General features: G+C 40.7%; 1 protein-coding gene across 1 annotated transcript in view; it reads left to right on the plus strand.

Moving 5' to 3' along the window:
• The first annotated feature begins 8,898 nt into the window (after positions 1 to 8,898).
• The window catches only part of Exd2 (exonuclease 3'-5' domain containing 2), a 40,896-nt gene continuing 35,385 nt past the window's right edge, over positions 8,899 to 14,409 (plus strand). The window contains exon 1 of the mRNA XM_026779807.1: positions 8,899 to 9,071. The gene's annotated coding sequence lies outside the window, so the exon portion shown is untranslated. The remainder of the gene's footprint in view (positions 9,072 to 14,409) is intronic.

Here is a 14,409-nt window from a genome sequence, read left to right on the forward strand (position 1 = left end):
TGTAGATGATGCTAGTCTTGCAATCACAGAGATCTGCCTGCCTCTGCTCCCTGAGTACTAGGATTAAAGGCGTGTATGGTCACTGCCTGGCATGAATTTTAAGAATTTTATAAAACTGGGAATTTCCCCCATTCAGTGCTGGGGATAGTTTCAGTGCCTCTGTGAGAAGAGAAAAGCCATTTTCATTGGCACTGGAAGTTTGTGAAGAGATTTGGTCATCACGGGATCTTAACTCTGAATTAACCTAATAATACCCTTAATTCCAAGCTTCACTGTCAATCAGTGCCTGGGGAAGATTCCTTTATACTGTGTGGATATATGTCATTGTGATTGGTCTAATAAAGAAGCTGACTGCTGAGCAGGATAAGGTTAGGAGGGAGAAGCAGACTGAGAGAATTCTGGGAAAAAGGAGGAGGAGTCTGGGGACTCTCAAGGAGACACAGAGAGAAGGAGATGAACTTACCATACTGAGAAAAGGTACCAAGCCATGAAGTGGATCTTAGATAAGAAATATGGGCTAATTTAAAATGTAAGAGGTAGTAACAAGCCTGAGCTATCAGTCAAACATTTATCATTAATATTAAGTCTCCGAGTGGTTATTTGGGAGCAGCTGCTAGGACACAGAGAAACTATCTACACATGGCACCCAAATGTCTAGCACCTACATCTAGACAAGACCTGAGAAAGCTTTAAAAAGGTTAAAGATACAAAAATGGAGTCAAACACGCCTTCCTAGTCTTGTATCTCTCATGCTGCCCGCAGTATAGAGACACATCACCTGGCAGCTGCCTATAGCATGGAGCCAGCCACCATGTGTTAGTGCCATTCACTAAACTGAGCAGTGCTGGTGGCTGACATAGCAGTTTAAGATTCATTTCATGTGATCAAAGAATAATACAAATACTCAGTAAAGACAGATCTAGATGGGAAAAAACCTCAAAACATGTTACAGTGTGTTTAAAATATGCATAGACTTCGAAGAAAAGCAACAGGATACATACAGTCATAGATTTTAAAAATTTGAAAATAAGAAGGTCCTTAAAAAGGAATAAAGTAATTGTAGGACCTAGTCATGATAAGCTCAATAGAGGCCTGAGTCTCGGGAGTTTATCTTAAGTCAACACCTGGCACCACCCAGGAACAGACCATCCAAAGGAAATTCCTAACTTTCCAACCATTGTAGATAGGAGCACCTGCCAGCACACACCCATCGCTCTTCACCAGGACACCCCTAGATAAATGTTAGCCAATCAGGGGTCCTGAACCTTAGAAATCCTTCACCTTCACCTGTGCTACTATAAAAACCTAACCCTAACTGAGCTTGGGGCTCTCCAATCACTCCAATACATTGAACACATGATGAGTCCAAGTTTGCAAACTTGTGTAAGAATAAGGGCTCTTGGAAAAGTAGAAAAAGACAAGATCTCCTGAGTAAATTGGGAGCATGAGAACCTTGGGGGAGGGCTGAAGGGGCGGGGAGAGGTAGGGAAGGGAGCAGAGAAAAAATGTAGAGCTCAATACAAATCAATAAAAAATTTAAAAAAAAGAATAAAGGCTCTTTGCTTTTTACATACAGGACTCGGTCTCCTAGTTGGTTCTGGGGGAAGTCCGTGAATTGGGCATAACGGCAATAAAAGATAATAAGCCATAGAAAGATAGGAAATACACAGAGAGTCTGGATCCTATATGTTACTGTGTTACCTTTGAATTTTTTGACGGCTGATGAGCTAGCAATAGCTACTAAGACACATTGGATTGTGGAAGGTACTAGATTAAACCAACCCATAAATTTCTAAAATATCTCAACTTCAAAATTGAAGTCAAAAGGTGTGTTGCTTTAAGAGTATGCTTTTATTTCCCACAGGAAATTAGAGGCAATGGATTCGTTTCAGATTGATATGGATCAGGTTTGACTGGGGAAGACCCTCTGAAAATCTTGACTGCAGATAGAAATAAATAAACCTAGAAAAAATACAAAACATATTTTACCTGCTCAAACATAAAACAAAAAATCATCTTTGGCTAACTTGTGTACAATACAGTCTATACTTGTAGTCACGCAAAAATGTATGTTACTTTAGAAGTTAATGTGTTTTCAAAACAAGGAGACCAGATACCACTGAAAATGGATGACCCAGATGATCCAGCATCTCCAAATGCCTCTTCTACAGTTTCTTCAGAGTTCTTTATCTAAAACAGCTTCAGGGCTGCTGAGATGGTCCAACCTCACAAAATACTTCAGCCAAGACTTACCCTATTTTTTCTCAGGATCCCTCAAAGGTGCCAGTACCCCTAGACAACAGGAAACACCCTAGAAAAACAGCACCCACATTCCCAAAAGATTGGTTGTGCACTTTTGTCATCATTTAAAAGGGGTTGGTTACAAGTTGTTATTAGTCACAACCAGGAAAAAAGCTAAACAGAGAAGTTAAATTAAAAAATTAAGTGGCACACGCCCTTAATCCCAACACTCGGGAGGCAGAGACAGGCAGATCTCTGTGAGTTCGAGGCCAGCCTGGTCTACAAGAGCTAGTGCCAGGACAGGCTCTGCCGCCTTGAAACACAACAGTTCCCTTGAATAAGAAATTGAGATGCTACCTAGCCAGTTTGGGCTTCTCAGGCTCTGAACAAGGAGAAAATCCTTGGCTACTGGGGCAATTGATCCTAATTATGATATGGGAATTGGATTTCCTCTTTTTAAAGTGCGTGCGTGTGTGTGTGTGTGTGTGTGTGTGTGTGTGTGCAAGTAACTGCTGAGACAAAATAATAAAAAAATAAAAAATCTCTTTCTAAAGGAAAAAAGGGGGAATATGATATAAAAATGACAAGAAAAAGGTGATTATTGAATTCATTTTAATCCAAAAAGCAACTATTAATATAAAATATTTTACATTGGTATGGATTTTGATTTATTGGTACAATTGTAAAGTTAGTTTTATTATACTGTATATATGTTTCTACTTTTTGGGTATTGTGCTTATGCAGCTTTTTAAAAACTGTAATGTATAATTAAGAAATAGGTTAATAGTCATGTATAGTAATCAAACTTGTAATCATATTAGGTCTATTTTCAAGGTTAAGCAGAAATATTTAGATGATCTTCAAACACTTCAAAGATCTATAGAATATGACATTTAATATGTTTAGCAATCTAAGGCTTCTCATGATAGTGAGACACATCTGCTCCTGACAGCACCAATTTACTTCAAAAGAAGATGATGGATATCAAAGAACCTCTATATGTAGTTTGCTTTCTTTATGGCAAAAGCTAGCCATTTGGGGAAAAAAAAACTGCCCTTGTCTCATTTGGTGAGAGTATACTATCCAAACTGGACCAGCAGGATGCAAAAGAAAGCAACTGTCAAACTTTGCCAAGACAAGGCATGGCATAACACTCCTTCAAAATTCTTGCTTTACATAAAATTCTGTCAGATATTCTAGGCCCATAGGCCAAAGATAGATAGTCCAATATTTCAGAGGAACCTTGGATGACTGTCCAGGCAGTCAGCTGTTTCTATTATTTCTCTAGTTTTGGAAGCTGTTTGTTGTGTATTTCCTGTTTACTTAGGTAATATTATATTATTCTTGTGTCTCTGATGGAGTTGAAGACTATATAGTTATAGTTATCTTTGTTACCAAATTCAGAAAAGAAACTCACAAAAGAGGTGTAAAGTGAGCTGGGTGGTGATGGCACATATGCCTTTAATCCTAGCACTCGGAAGGCAGAGGGAGGCAGATTTTGGTGAGTTTGAGGCCAGCCTGGTCTACAATAGCTAGTTCCAAGACAGGCTCCAAAGCTACAGAGAAACCCTCTGTAGAGGTTTGTCTCGAAAAAAAAAAAAAAAAACCCAAAAAAAACCCTGTCTAAAAAAAAAAAAAAAAAGAATTAGTAATAAGCCTGAGCTATCAGCTGAACATTTATAAAATTTTAAGTATCTGTATAGTTATTTAGGACTGGCTGCTGGAACACAGAAAACTCCACCTATAAGTGCCCTATTTTTCACTAAAGAGATTTAGCATGACTGTGAAGTTAACGTTTCTATTCTGATAATTGCGTAAATTTTGTGTTTGAGTTTTCACAAAAAAATTATCTATAGAGTCAAAATCAGAGCTTCTCTTAGGCCTTTCATAAAAATTTTTGTTTTCTTTGACATAAACTGAATGCTTAATCACATGAATGTTTCATTTCTTCAATTCTTCAGTGTGTTTAAATGAAGCCACCTCCAACCTACAGTTGTAGATACTATTATTAAAAATCAAATGTTGCTCCAAATTACTTGTTTTTATAAACAACACAGTTTTTATAAACAACACAGTTGACTAAAGGTAAGCAGTTGTCTGTGATGCTAGTCTAGTACATTTCCTATTGATAAGTTACTTAACACCTCATTTGAGTGTAAGGGAGTGTGTAGAAGGCATGAGAAACCAGGAAAGTTAATCATACAGGATTATTCCCTTAATGGGAAAAATGGATACCTGTTTTCTCACCCGGAAGCTGCGAGTGGATGTTGTTAATAACCTGGTGAGCTTTGCTATCTACAGAGCTAACCCTTACCCAAATCCCCCAGAATGTTTATCTCAGACTCTTCCTCCCTAGACTGTTTCCTGATATTTGATCACACTGTGAACCCTGAGATTGTATTATTTACTGAAAATAACCTGTTTCTAGCTGTGGTGTGGCTCAGCCATAGTGCACACCTTTAATCTCACAACTTTCTGCTTGAATATTGTAAATATGGTTAAATAAAATCGACATAGATCAAGAGGTAGAGTAAACAACCAGTTAACAAGAAAAAAAAAACAGGATGTAATAGGAAGTAGAAGGAAGGGTCATTGGTTGGAGGAATTTGTTTCAGACTGTGTAGGAGAAGGCTCTCTTTCTATGATGGTGGAAGAAGAAGTGTCTGGGGTGCTTTCTCTGCCTCATTAGCTAGCAGGTTTTCATACCAGCATCTGGCTCTCGAGTCTTTATTGATAAAATAGATAGAGATTTAGTTAATGATAGAGACTTATATTAAAAACACCACACCTTTATATTCAGCTTTGTTTTTCAGTCAATAGACCCCCTTCTTAGGAGAGATGTCACATGTACTCTATAGCCTGCTGACCTCTATGATATCTTGATCAGAGATCACACCAGATCCTAGGTCCTTAAAGCTGTAGAACCCATCTTCATGGTCACATGTACTTTGCAAAAAGAGTAGTCACACCTTAAGTTTTATTGTGCACATGAGATTGTGATGGTTATTACCAGAAAACTTTTTTCCAAAATTATACTATACTTAAATATGTCTAAAATAGAGGGCTGGGGAGATGCCCAGTAGTTGAGAGCACTGGCTTCTCTTCCAGAGAACCTGGGTTCAATTCCCAGCACCCACATGGCAGCTCACAACTGTTTGTAACTCTAGTTCCAGGAAATCTAGCATCCTTACACAGATATACATGCAGGCAAAACATCAATACACATAAAAAATTAAAAGTGAATACATCTTAAAATATGTCTAAAATAAACCACCTGGTTTTAGACTCTAGAAGTTTGATCCAGGCCAGGCACACTGAACCAAGTTTTCCTTTTTACCTCACCCTGATCATTTCCCTGGCAACAGTAGACTTGCAGAAACCCCCACAGTTATGAGTAAGTCGACTTGAAATCTCAATTTAGAATACAGTGGTTACACCTCAGTGACCTCAGTGGTAGAGTACTTATCTAGTGGCTGCAAGGCCCTGGGTTTAATCCCAGTACACAGAGAGAAAAGAGTTGCTGAAGATACAACAGAGGAGAACTAAAAAGGGAACATAAAAGAGGTAGTAATTGTAAGAAATCAAGAAATAGGTGAAGGTTGGAGAAATGGCTCAGTGGTTAAGAACACATTACTGCTCTTTTGTTTGTTTTGTTGATTTTTTTTTCAAGACAGGGTTCTTTATGTAGTTATAAAGGTGTGAGGACAGATATAGTTTATCAAATTTCTCTCCCATGCTGCCTTCCATAGTCTTAAAAATACTTTTCATTGTGCAAAAATGTCTGACATAAATATGCTGCTGTTTATACAGTGTATATGTCTAAAACTTCTGTTTTCACAAACCCAAAGAATTCTTGTGAGTTCCAGGGAGCCGAATTGAAGGATCCTCCTTAAACAGTTCAGATACACCCCTGTCAATTCCTTGGTCCTAAATTTTTTCTCCTAAGCTTAACTTTGTCCTCTGTTCTGCCAATACCTTAAACAGGTGTAAAAGACATCAGACATTCCCATACCACAAATGCCAGACAGGAACAAACAGACCAGCTATACCAGGATGTGACCAGCACCCAGCTTTCTCAGCTTCCCTTCAAAGATGATGCCCACAGACAAGCAGGAAGAAGTTTTGAGAATCTGCTGCCCCAATTCCTTTAACCTGTAGTGCCTAACCTCCTGCCTTTTTATTATAAAAAAAAGAGATGGGAATGTAATGGTCTGTCCTGTCTCTTTAAGAGACAAGCTTGCCCACTCCCTCCCCTATCCACTGAGGCAGGCAGATCTTCCTTCCTGCTTTCAACCTGACTCTTCCTTTTCTGTCTCCATCTCTAAGAGGCAGCTCTGTCTCTCCCTTTCTCTCTCCCTTTCTCTCTCCCTTCTCCTCTTCTCCCCTTCTTCTTTTCCCCTCCATCACCACTACATGACTGGTAGTGAGTTTTTTTAACCTATTTAATTTATTAACACATTTGTTATTTAGCAGTTTTATTTTATTGGTATTTAATTTCTACAGTTTTTTTATAAATTCTTGGTAGTAGCCTCTCATCTGTGGTCTAGCTGGTAAAGATGTCCTCCTATCTTGTGGGCTGTTTCCTTTGCTGTGAAGAGACTTTATATTCAGATAGTCCCCCTGTTGGGGCTATTTTCCTCTGCTGTTGGAGTTCTGTTCAGAAGGTTCTTGCCTGCTCCCATGTCTTGAAGTGTATTCCCACTTTCATTTAGTACCTTCAACATTTCAGGGTTTTTTGGTTTTGTTTTAGTTTGTTTTTGTTTTTTGTTTTGTTTTGTTTTGTTTTGTTTTTTGAGACAGGGTTTCTCTATGTAACAGTCCTGGCTGCCCTAGAACTCACTCCGTAGACCAGGCTGGCCTTGAAATTACCGAAATCTGCCTGCCTCTGCCTCCTGAGTGCTGGGTTTAAAGGTGTGTGCCACCACCATCCTGTAACATTTTAGGTTTTTTTTTTTTTTTTTTTTGAGGTTGGAAGATCCACCTTTATTTTTTTTTTAATTTTATTTATTTATTAAGGATTTCTGCCCCCTCCCACATTTTAGGTTTTTAATTAAGGTTTTTTATTCATTTCAAGTTGACTTTTATACAAGGTAAGAGATATTAATTTAATTTCATTATTTTTCAGGTGGAGATCCAGTTTCACCAGTATTGTTTGTTGAATAGAGCTATCCTTTTCCAATTGTATGTTTTTGCCTCCTTTGTTAAAAACTAGGTCATTGGAGCTTTGTCAGTTTAATTCTGAGTTCTCAATTCTATTACATTGGTCTACTTGTTCTATACCAGGCTTAGAATGTGTACTTTTATTTATTTTTTTAATATTTATTTATTTATTATGTATACAATATTCTGTCTGTGTGTATGCCTGCAGGTCAGAAGAGGGCACGAGACCTCGTTACAGATGGCTGTGAGCCACCATGTGGTTGCAGGGAATTGAACTCAGGACCTTTGGAAGAGCAGGCAATGCTCTTAACTGCTGAGCCATCTCTCCAGCCCGAATGTGTACTTTTAAAGTGAGGTCCCCTCATCTCCAAAAGGAGAAAAAGCACATGTTCTCTTTCATGTTTGAATCTTAGCTTATAATGTATACCTATATGTGTAAACTAACATTATATTATGTGTGTGTAAACTAATGTGTGCTAACACAGGATTTGGAAAAGAGAGCCAGGAGGGCTACCATTAGGTGATGAAGGACACTGCAGGTAAAAGACGGGAGTTGTGAAGGAGAATGTAAACCTAATTGTTTTTCTGGCTTTAACTCTGTCCTCTCTCTCTGTGTAAGTGTGTGTGTGGATTGAAGGCGTAAGTCACAAACAATGCCACAGCAGTTTGGAATTATGATTAATAGGGTAGTATTTATTTAAAGGGGGAAAAACTTACAGATCACCGTCAGCCCTCTGCGCAACCAGGAAGGGAGTCTAGTCGCCAGCAGAGCAGGAAGTGAAGAGAGAGAGAGAAGGAAGTGGCCACTTTTTTAAAGGGAGAGAGACCACGCCCCAATGGGCTAGTATCTCAGCGGCTATAGGCTGGAGGAGCGGAAGGACCTCCCGCAACATTGGATAAGTTCACAGAAGTGTAATTGACAGGGAAAGTGTAAAACCCTAAGTGAAGTTCCTTGGCTTTAGAGCAGCCTTTAGAACTTTATAGACATTCACTGAGTTCAGGTCAGGGCAAGTGTTTATTTAAATGGCTCTGTTTGTCTGGTTGTGTGACATTTACATTTGTGATTTCATTACAATAAAGCAATTTTCATATTAAAAATAAACAGAAAAGTCTCTTTTAATTTATGGTAACAGAATCTCAGGCTACCATATCCACTGCCTTTGTGTCTTTGTGAGGTGGTCGCTCATGACAGAGAACGTGTGTCCTAATAAATCTGTTTTACAGCTCAGAATGGAGGGTGGAAGAGGTGGAATTCTTGATATCCCTTTCAGAGAGATGACCCCACCTCTTGCAGGTTCTACCTTGGCACCAGGTTGAGGATAAAACATTCAATAAATGGGCTTTTTAGGAGGCATTCTTGACCCAAATGATAGTGAGCTCTCTTTGTATGTGTGGGTGGGTGTTTGTGTGTGTGTCTTAGTGTGAGCTTTGTTACTTTTTTTCTGAGTCCTCAATTCTTTTACATTGATCTATCTGTTTTATGCCACTAACAGGCTTAGAATGTGTACTCTTAAGTAAGGTTCCTCAACCCCAGAAAGACTGGTGTGCTATGAAAGTGTCGGCTGTGTTTGATATTAGAAATACTGAAGAAAAAGAAGAACAAAACACTAATCCCAAGGATGAAAAACACCAAAATTCAATCTGATGGCTTCAGAGACTGCATGTTTGGGGTAAGCCTCCTAGAGGTACAGAATAGTGAAGCTGCATTTAGAAAATTCAAGCTGGACCTGGAGAGATGGTTCAGCAGTTAAGAGCACTGGCTGCTCTTCCAAAGTCCTGAGTTCAATTCTCAGCACCCACATAGTGGCTCACAACTGTTGGATGCCCTCTTTTGGTGTGCAGATATAAATGCAGAAAAAAACAACCATATACAAAAACAACTCTTTTTTGTTTGTTTGTTTGTTTGTTTTTCTCAAGACAAAGTTTCTCTGTGTAACCCTGGCCATCCTGGAACTTGCTCTTGTAGACTGGCCTGGAACTCAGAGATGCGCCTGCCTCTGCCTCATGAATGCTGGGACTAAAGATGTGTGCCACTACTGCCTGGCCAAATAAAACTTTTTTAGAAATAGAAAAAGAAAATAAGAGCTAATTCCTGAGCATGTTCAGGACACAAACCATCTGATTGGCTTCCGTAGCATGAATCTTAAATGTGTTGCCTAGGCAAAATGTATTCCATGATCAGAAATTAGCAGCCCATAATTGACTCTCTTGTGGATGTCAAGACAATTGACTTTTTTTACTTCATCTGTTCTGTGTTGGTTTTAACTAAAAACAAACAACGCCGTATACTTGAGACCCCCTCCAGCAACAGCAGATCTGCCAGATCCAGAAGATGATGGAAATCATAATCCCAGGGGCACAAACGACTTCAGAGAAGTAGAAGTAGCTAATAAACTGCCTGCGGACAGCACTGGGGAAGACAGAAGAGGTTTGCCAGATGGGTCCTCACTGTTGTTACTAGACAGTAATTGCGAAAGATGCTCAGGTTTGAATGGAGAAAACTACAGGTAGTTCCGGAAAAGCTGCCGGTGATGGGATGGTGCTAAAGCTTCAGGTATTTCCAAGGTTTATTTATTTTCATCTTATGAGTTTGAGTGTTCTGTCCGCAAGCACATATGCGCATGCATGCTGTACCAGCAGGGGGCAGAAGAGGGCGTTGGAATCCCAGAAGCTGGAGTTAGGAGATGTGAGAGGAGCGTGGGTGCTGGGCAGTGAATCTGGACCATCTGCATAACAGCCAGTGCTCTCAGCCACTGAGTTAGCTCTCCAGTCCCAGGTGCTGAAGTTAAATGAGCTGTAACACTAGTCCAAGAATCTGTTTAAAATTCAGATTTTGATATTTATTATTTTTAAAAGATTTATTTTTAAGTTTTATATATGTGTGTGTGGGTATGTGCACATGAGTGTGGGTGCTGGAGGAGCAACCACTGAGTCATCTCTCCAGCCCTAAAATTCAGATTTTTAGAGTGATAAATAAAAAGTCCTACTTGTGGTTAGAAAATAAATAAACTCTACCAAAAGTGAATATTTAAATTGTTCCTATTAAAGAGAGAAGAAATTTTAAAGGGTAAAATCATGACTCTCATGCATACATGAGATGAATATGGCTCAACGATTTTTATTTAACTCACTAATGAATGAGAGAACCCGGAGATAACGTTACAGTGAGTTCAAAGGAACATGCATAGGCCAGACAAATATATAAACCATTCAGCATTGCTGAAATAAGTTTTCCTCATCTTCCCTTTTCATTTCCTTTCCCCTCCCCCATCTGCCCCCCACTTCCCTTTGGCACCATGGGGATTGCAGCTAGGGCATCATCTGAGGGAAGCAAGGATTCTACTGGGCCACTACAGCCCCAGATAGGAAATAAATTTCCTTTGTTGGTACAAAACTGGTCTATTGCATAGTGGGGAGAGGAACATCATCGGAAACCCACCAAAGGGAACTTATTTGACTGTCTGAAAATAACTATTTGTATTTATCTCAGTTTTCCAGTAACCCGTAAGGCTTCAGAACTTTTCAACAGCACAAAGAAAAGTATAGGTCCCACAGAACCCGATAAATGGGAGGAGGGAAAGCGGAGTTTTCTACTTTTAAGGTCTCTTTTGGCTGCAGCTTCCCCTTGGCAATGACCCCTGGGCTGAAGAGATGGCTCAGGGGGTAAAGAGTACTTGACTTGAAAACGGGAAGACTTGAATTCAAATATCCATCACTGGCCTACACTGGGTGTGGCTTCGCCTGTGACTCCAACACTGTGGGAGGCTGAGACAAGAAAATCACCGGGCTGGAGCTTGCTGGTCAGAAAAGATTGTTGGAACTAGAGTTTCATGTTTATGAACTCCCATGTGGGTGCTAAAAATTGAACCAGGATCCTCTGTAGGAGTAACAAATGCTCCTAACTACTGAGTATCTCTCCAGTCCCCTACCTTGGAGCTTTATGCGTTTAATGCACTGGTTGGGATAGGGTCTTGTTTATGTCCTACTGGCTGGTCTGGAACTTGATATAGAAACCAGAGTAGCTCTTTTTAAAACTCCTGCTTCAGCCTCCCCAGGGCTGGGATTATGGGTATGTACCCGCTTGTCCTTTAAGGAGCATTAACAATTGTTTCAGAAAGAAATGGAATTGTGTGTGGTTTTCCCTTCTCCCTCCCTCCCTCCCTCCCTCCCTCCCTCCCTCCTTCCCTTCTTCCTCTTCCTTATCCTCCCTCTGTGTGTGTGTGTGTGTGTGTGTGTGTGTGTGTGTGTGCGCTTTAGACAGGGTCTCTCACATATACCCGAGGATGGCTGAACTCCTGGTCTTCCTGCTTATTACAGGCAGCTGACTTGTAACCTGACACCCAGCTTCAATCAAGCACCTTCAGCTGAGTCCCTTGCTGTGTGTTTCTTCTGTGACTTACATGTCATCTGTCTTCTCTTCACCCTATAGCTCCAGCAGATCTAGAAATGGCCTTGTGTTGTTTTCTTGCAAAGCTGGATTCAGAATTCTGTATCTATTTAAACTCCTCCAAAGATTCCACTGGGACAAAATCAGTACAGAATGACTGAGACTTTAATGAACTTTGTCTCTGGCAGACCAAACACCTTAAACTTTTCTCTTTTCCCTAATATCTCTCTTCTATAGACACACTCTCCTCCCAAGAAGTTTAGACTTGCTGATTCTTCACTGAGTCTGTCTTCCTTCCTTTCTTACCCTTTCTACCTTCTTCCCTTTTTTCAAAAAAATATTTTCCTTTTATTTATTACATTATGCATATGGTTGTTTGTCTTAATGTATGTCTGTGAATCACATGTATATCTGGTGCTCAAGGAGATCAGAAAGGCCATGGGATCCTCTGAAACTGGAGTTACAGACAGTTGTGAGCTGCCATGTGGGTACTAGGAATTGAACCAGGTCCTTCGGAAGAACAGCCGGTGTTCTTAACGGCTGAGCCATCTCTCTAGCCCCACTACTTACCTTTTTAAAACAAAGTCTCTAATAGGCCAAACTGGTCTCAAGTTCACTATTAGTACAGCAAATGGCCTTGAACTGCTGATCTTCAGGTGTCTTCTTTGTCGGGTAAAAGGGTCAGTCAAAGACGTATCATCATCACACCCCCACCCCCACCGGCCCTGAAACCAGAGCCAGTGAAAGAAACCCACCCTGACTCTGAGACCCAAGTCAGAGAAAGAAATACTTTATCCCTGAACCCAGAACCAAAGAAACACACCTTGACCCTGAAACCGGTGCCAAGGAAACACACTTTGGCCCTAAAATCAAAGCCAGTGAAAGAAATATGCCTTGGCCCTGAAATTAAAGTCAAAAGGCTAAAAAAGGCCAATGAAAGAAACACACTTTGGTCTGGAAACCAGACTCAAATCTGCCCTGACCAACTAGCAGAAAACCAACCAATCCCTGAAGTTTTTAGAAAAGCTACCAATCCCTGAGTGCAAGATCTAACCTATCTGAGCTCAAGGGACTGAAAACTGACCAATTCCCACCCTAAAAATCTTCTCCCTGGAAAAACTCCACCTCTAAGAGGCCCTATAAGCCCTGCACTTATTCAGTTTTTTGCTGCCTTTTCTATTTTCTTTCTTTTAAGAGATTTATTTAGTATATATACATTTGGCCTCCATATATACCTGTAGGCCAGAAGAGGGCACCAGATATCATTACAGATGGTTATGAACCACCGTGTGGTTGCTGGGAACTGAACTCAGGACCTCTGGAAGAACAGTCAGTGCTCTTAACCTCTGAGCCATCTCTCCAGCCCCTTGTTGCTGCTTTTTCCACTCTGGCAGAGGCAGCCACTTTCCTGGATTCTTTCCTCCCAATAAAACTCTTGAATGAGGTTTGGTGAGACCTTCCTTCCCTGGAATGGATCAGGAGCTTCAGAGGAGAGACGTAACAACTTTTGCCAGAGCAGAGCAGAGCAGGGCTATACCATTTCACTGGTAGGGTTGTTACACTCCAGGACCCGAGAAGAACTTCCCCGGGGAAACCCTCCCCTGCTGGAGTAGAGCTGTTACATTAGGAAAACCATTCCCTGGAGCAGGGCTGTAAGCTGCTGTGCTTACTGTGACCTGTGGTATTCCTTGGCTCCCGACTGCCAGGATCCCCTTTCCATCTGAGCTGCAGTGCTTACACGCCTACTCCCCCAATTGCTGGAATTATAGACAGGTGTCACATCACCTCATGCAGAGCCTTGGACATTCTTGTGTCCTTACTCACACATCTCTGGCTCCATCCCTGAGTGATTCCCTCAAGAACAAAAGGAGTGCGGATTCAGCCCATGGTTGGTCAGTGAGTTGTGCCTTTGTGTGGTGGGTGAGAGTATCACCACCAGTCTAAGAACTTTGTGAAGTCTAAGATTATTATAGACATTTTTCCAAAATTCCCATCTTCAAAAGAAGATATTCTTTCTCACTTTTAGCATTTTGTGTGTGCATGTTTCCAATTAGCTCCACGGCTTCTTTAGTGGACAGAAAACATTAAAGTTTATAGAAGCAATTCTTCCTCCTTCTTGAGATATGATCTCCTATAACTCAGGCTGGCCTCAAATTCACCACCGTGGCCTGGGTTTCATCCCCACCACTGCATAAACAGGGTGCGGTAGCACATGCCTGCCTGGACTAGCACTTGGGACATGGAAGCTGGAGGGTCAAGAATTCAAGGTTACATAATGAGAATTGGAGGCCAGAGTATGGTAAACAAGACCTCCCTCCCCCCCAAAAAAACCCCATCAATCCTACAAGAATGGCTTCATATACAGACAATATTGTGGTTGTTCTAAACAAGGATATAAGGGACGGGACAGGAGAGATGGCTTAGCAGTTATGAGTACTGGCTGCTCTTCCAGATGACCCAGGTTGGATTATCAGCCCCCACACAGTGGCTCACAACCTTCTATAACTCCAGTTCCGGGGGATAGATTTAACACCCTCTTCTGGCCTCTTCAGGCACGCATGTGGTGGACAGGTATGCATGGAAGCAAACCACATTAAAGACAAAAAAAAAAAAAAAAAAAA

The sequence above is a fragment of the Microtus ochrogaster genome, chromosome 1 (genome assembly GCF_000317375.1).
Source record: "Microtus ochrogaster isolate Prairie Vole_2 chromosome 1, MicOch1.0, whole genome shotgun sequence".
Classification (NCBI taxonomy): Eukaryota; Metazoa; Chordata; class Mammalia; order Rodentia; family Cricetidae; genus Microtus; species Microtus ochrogaster.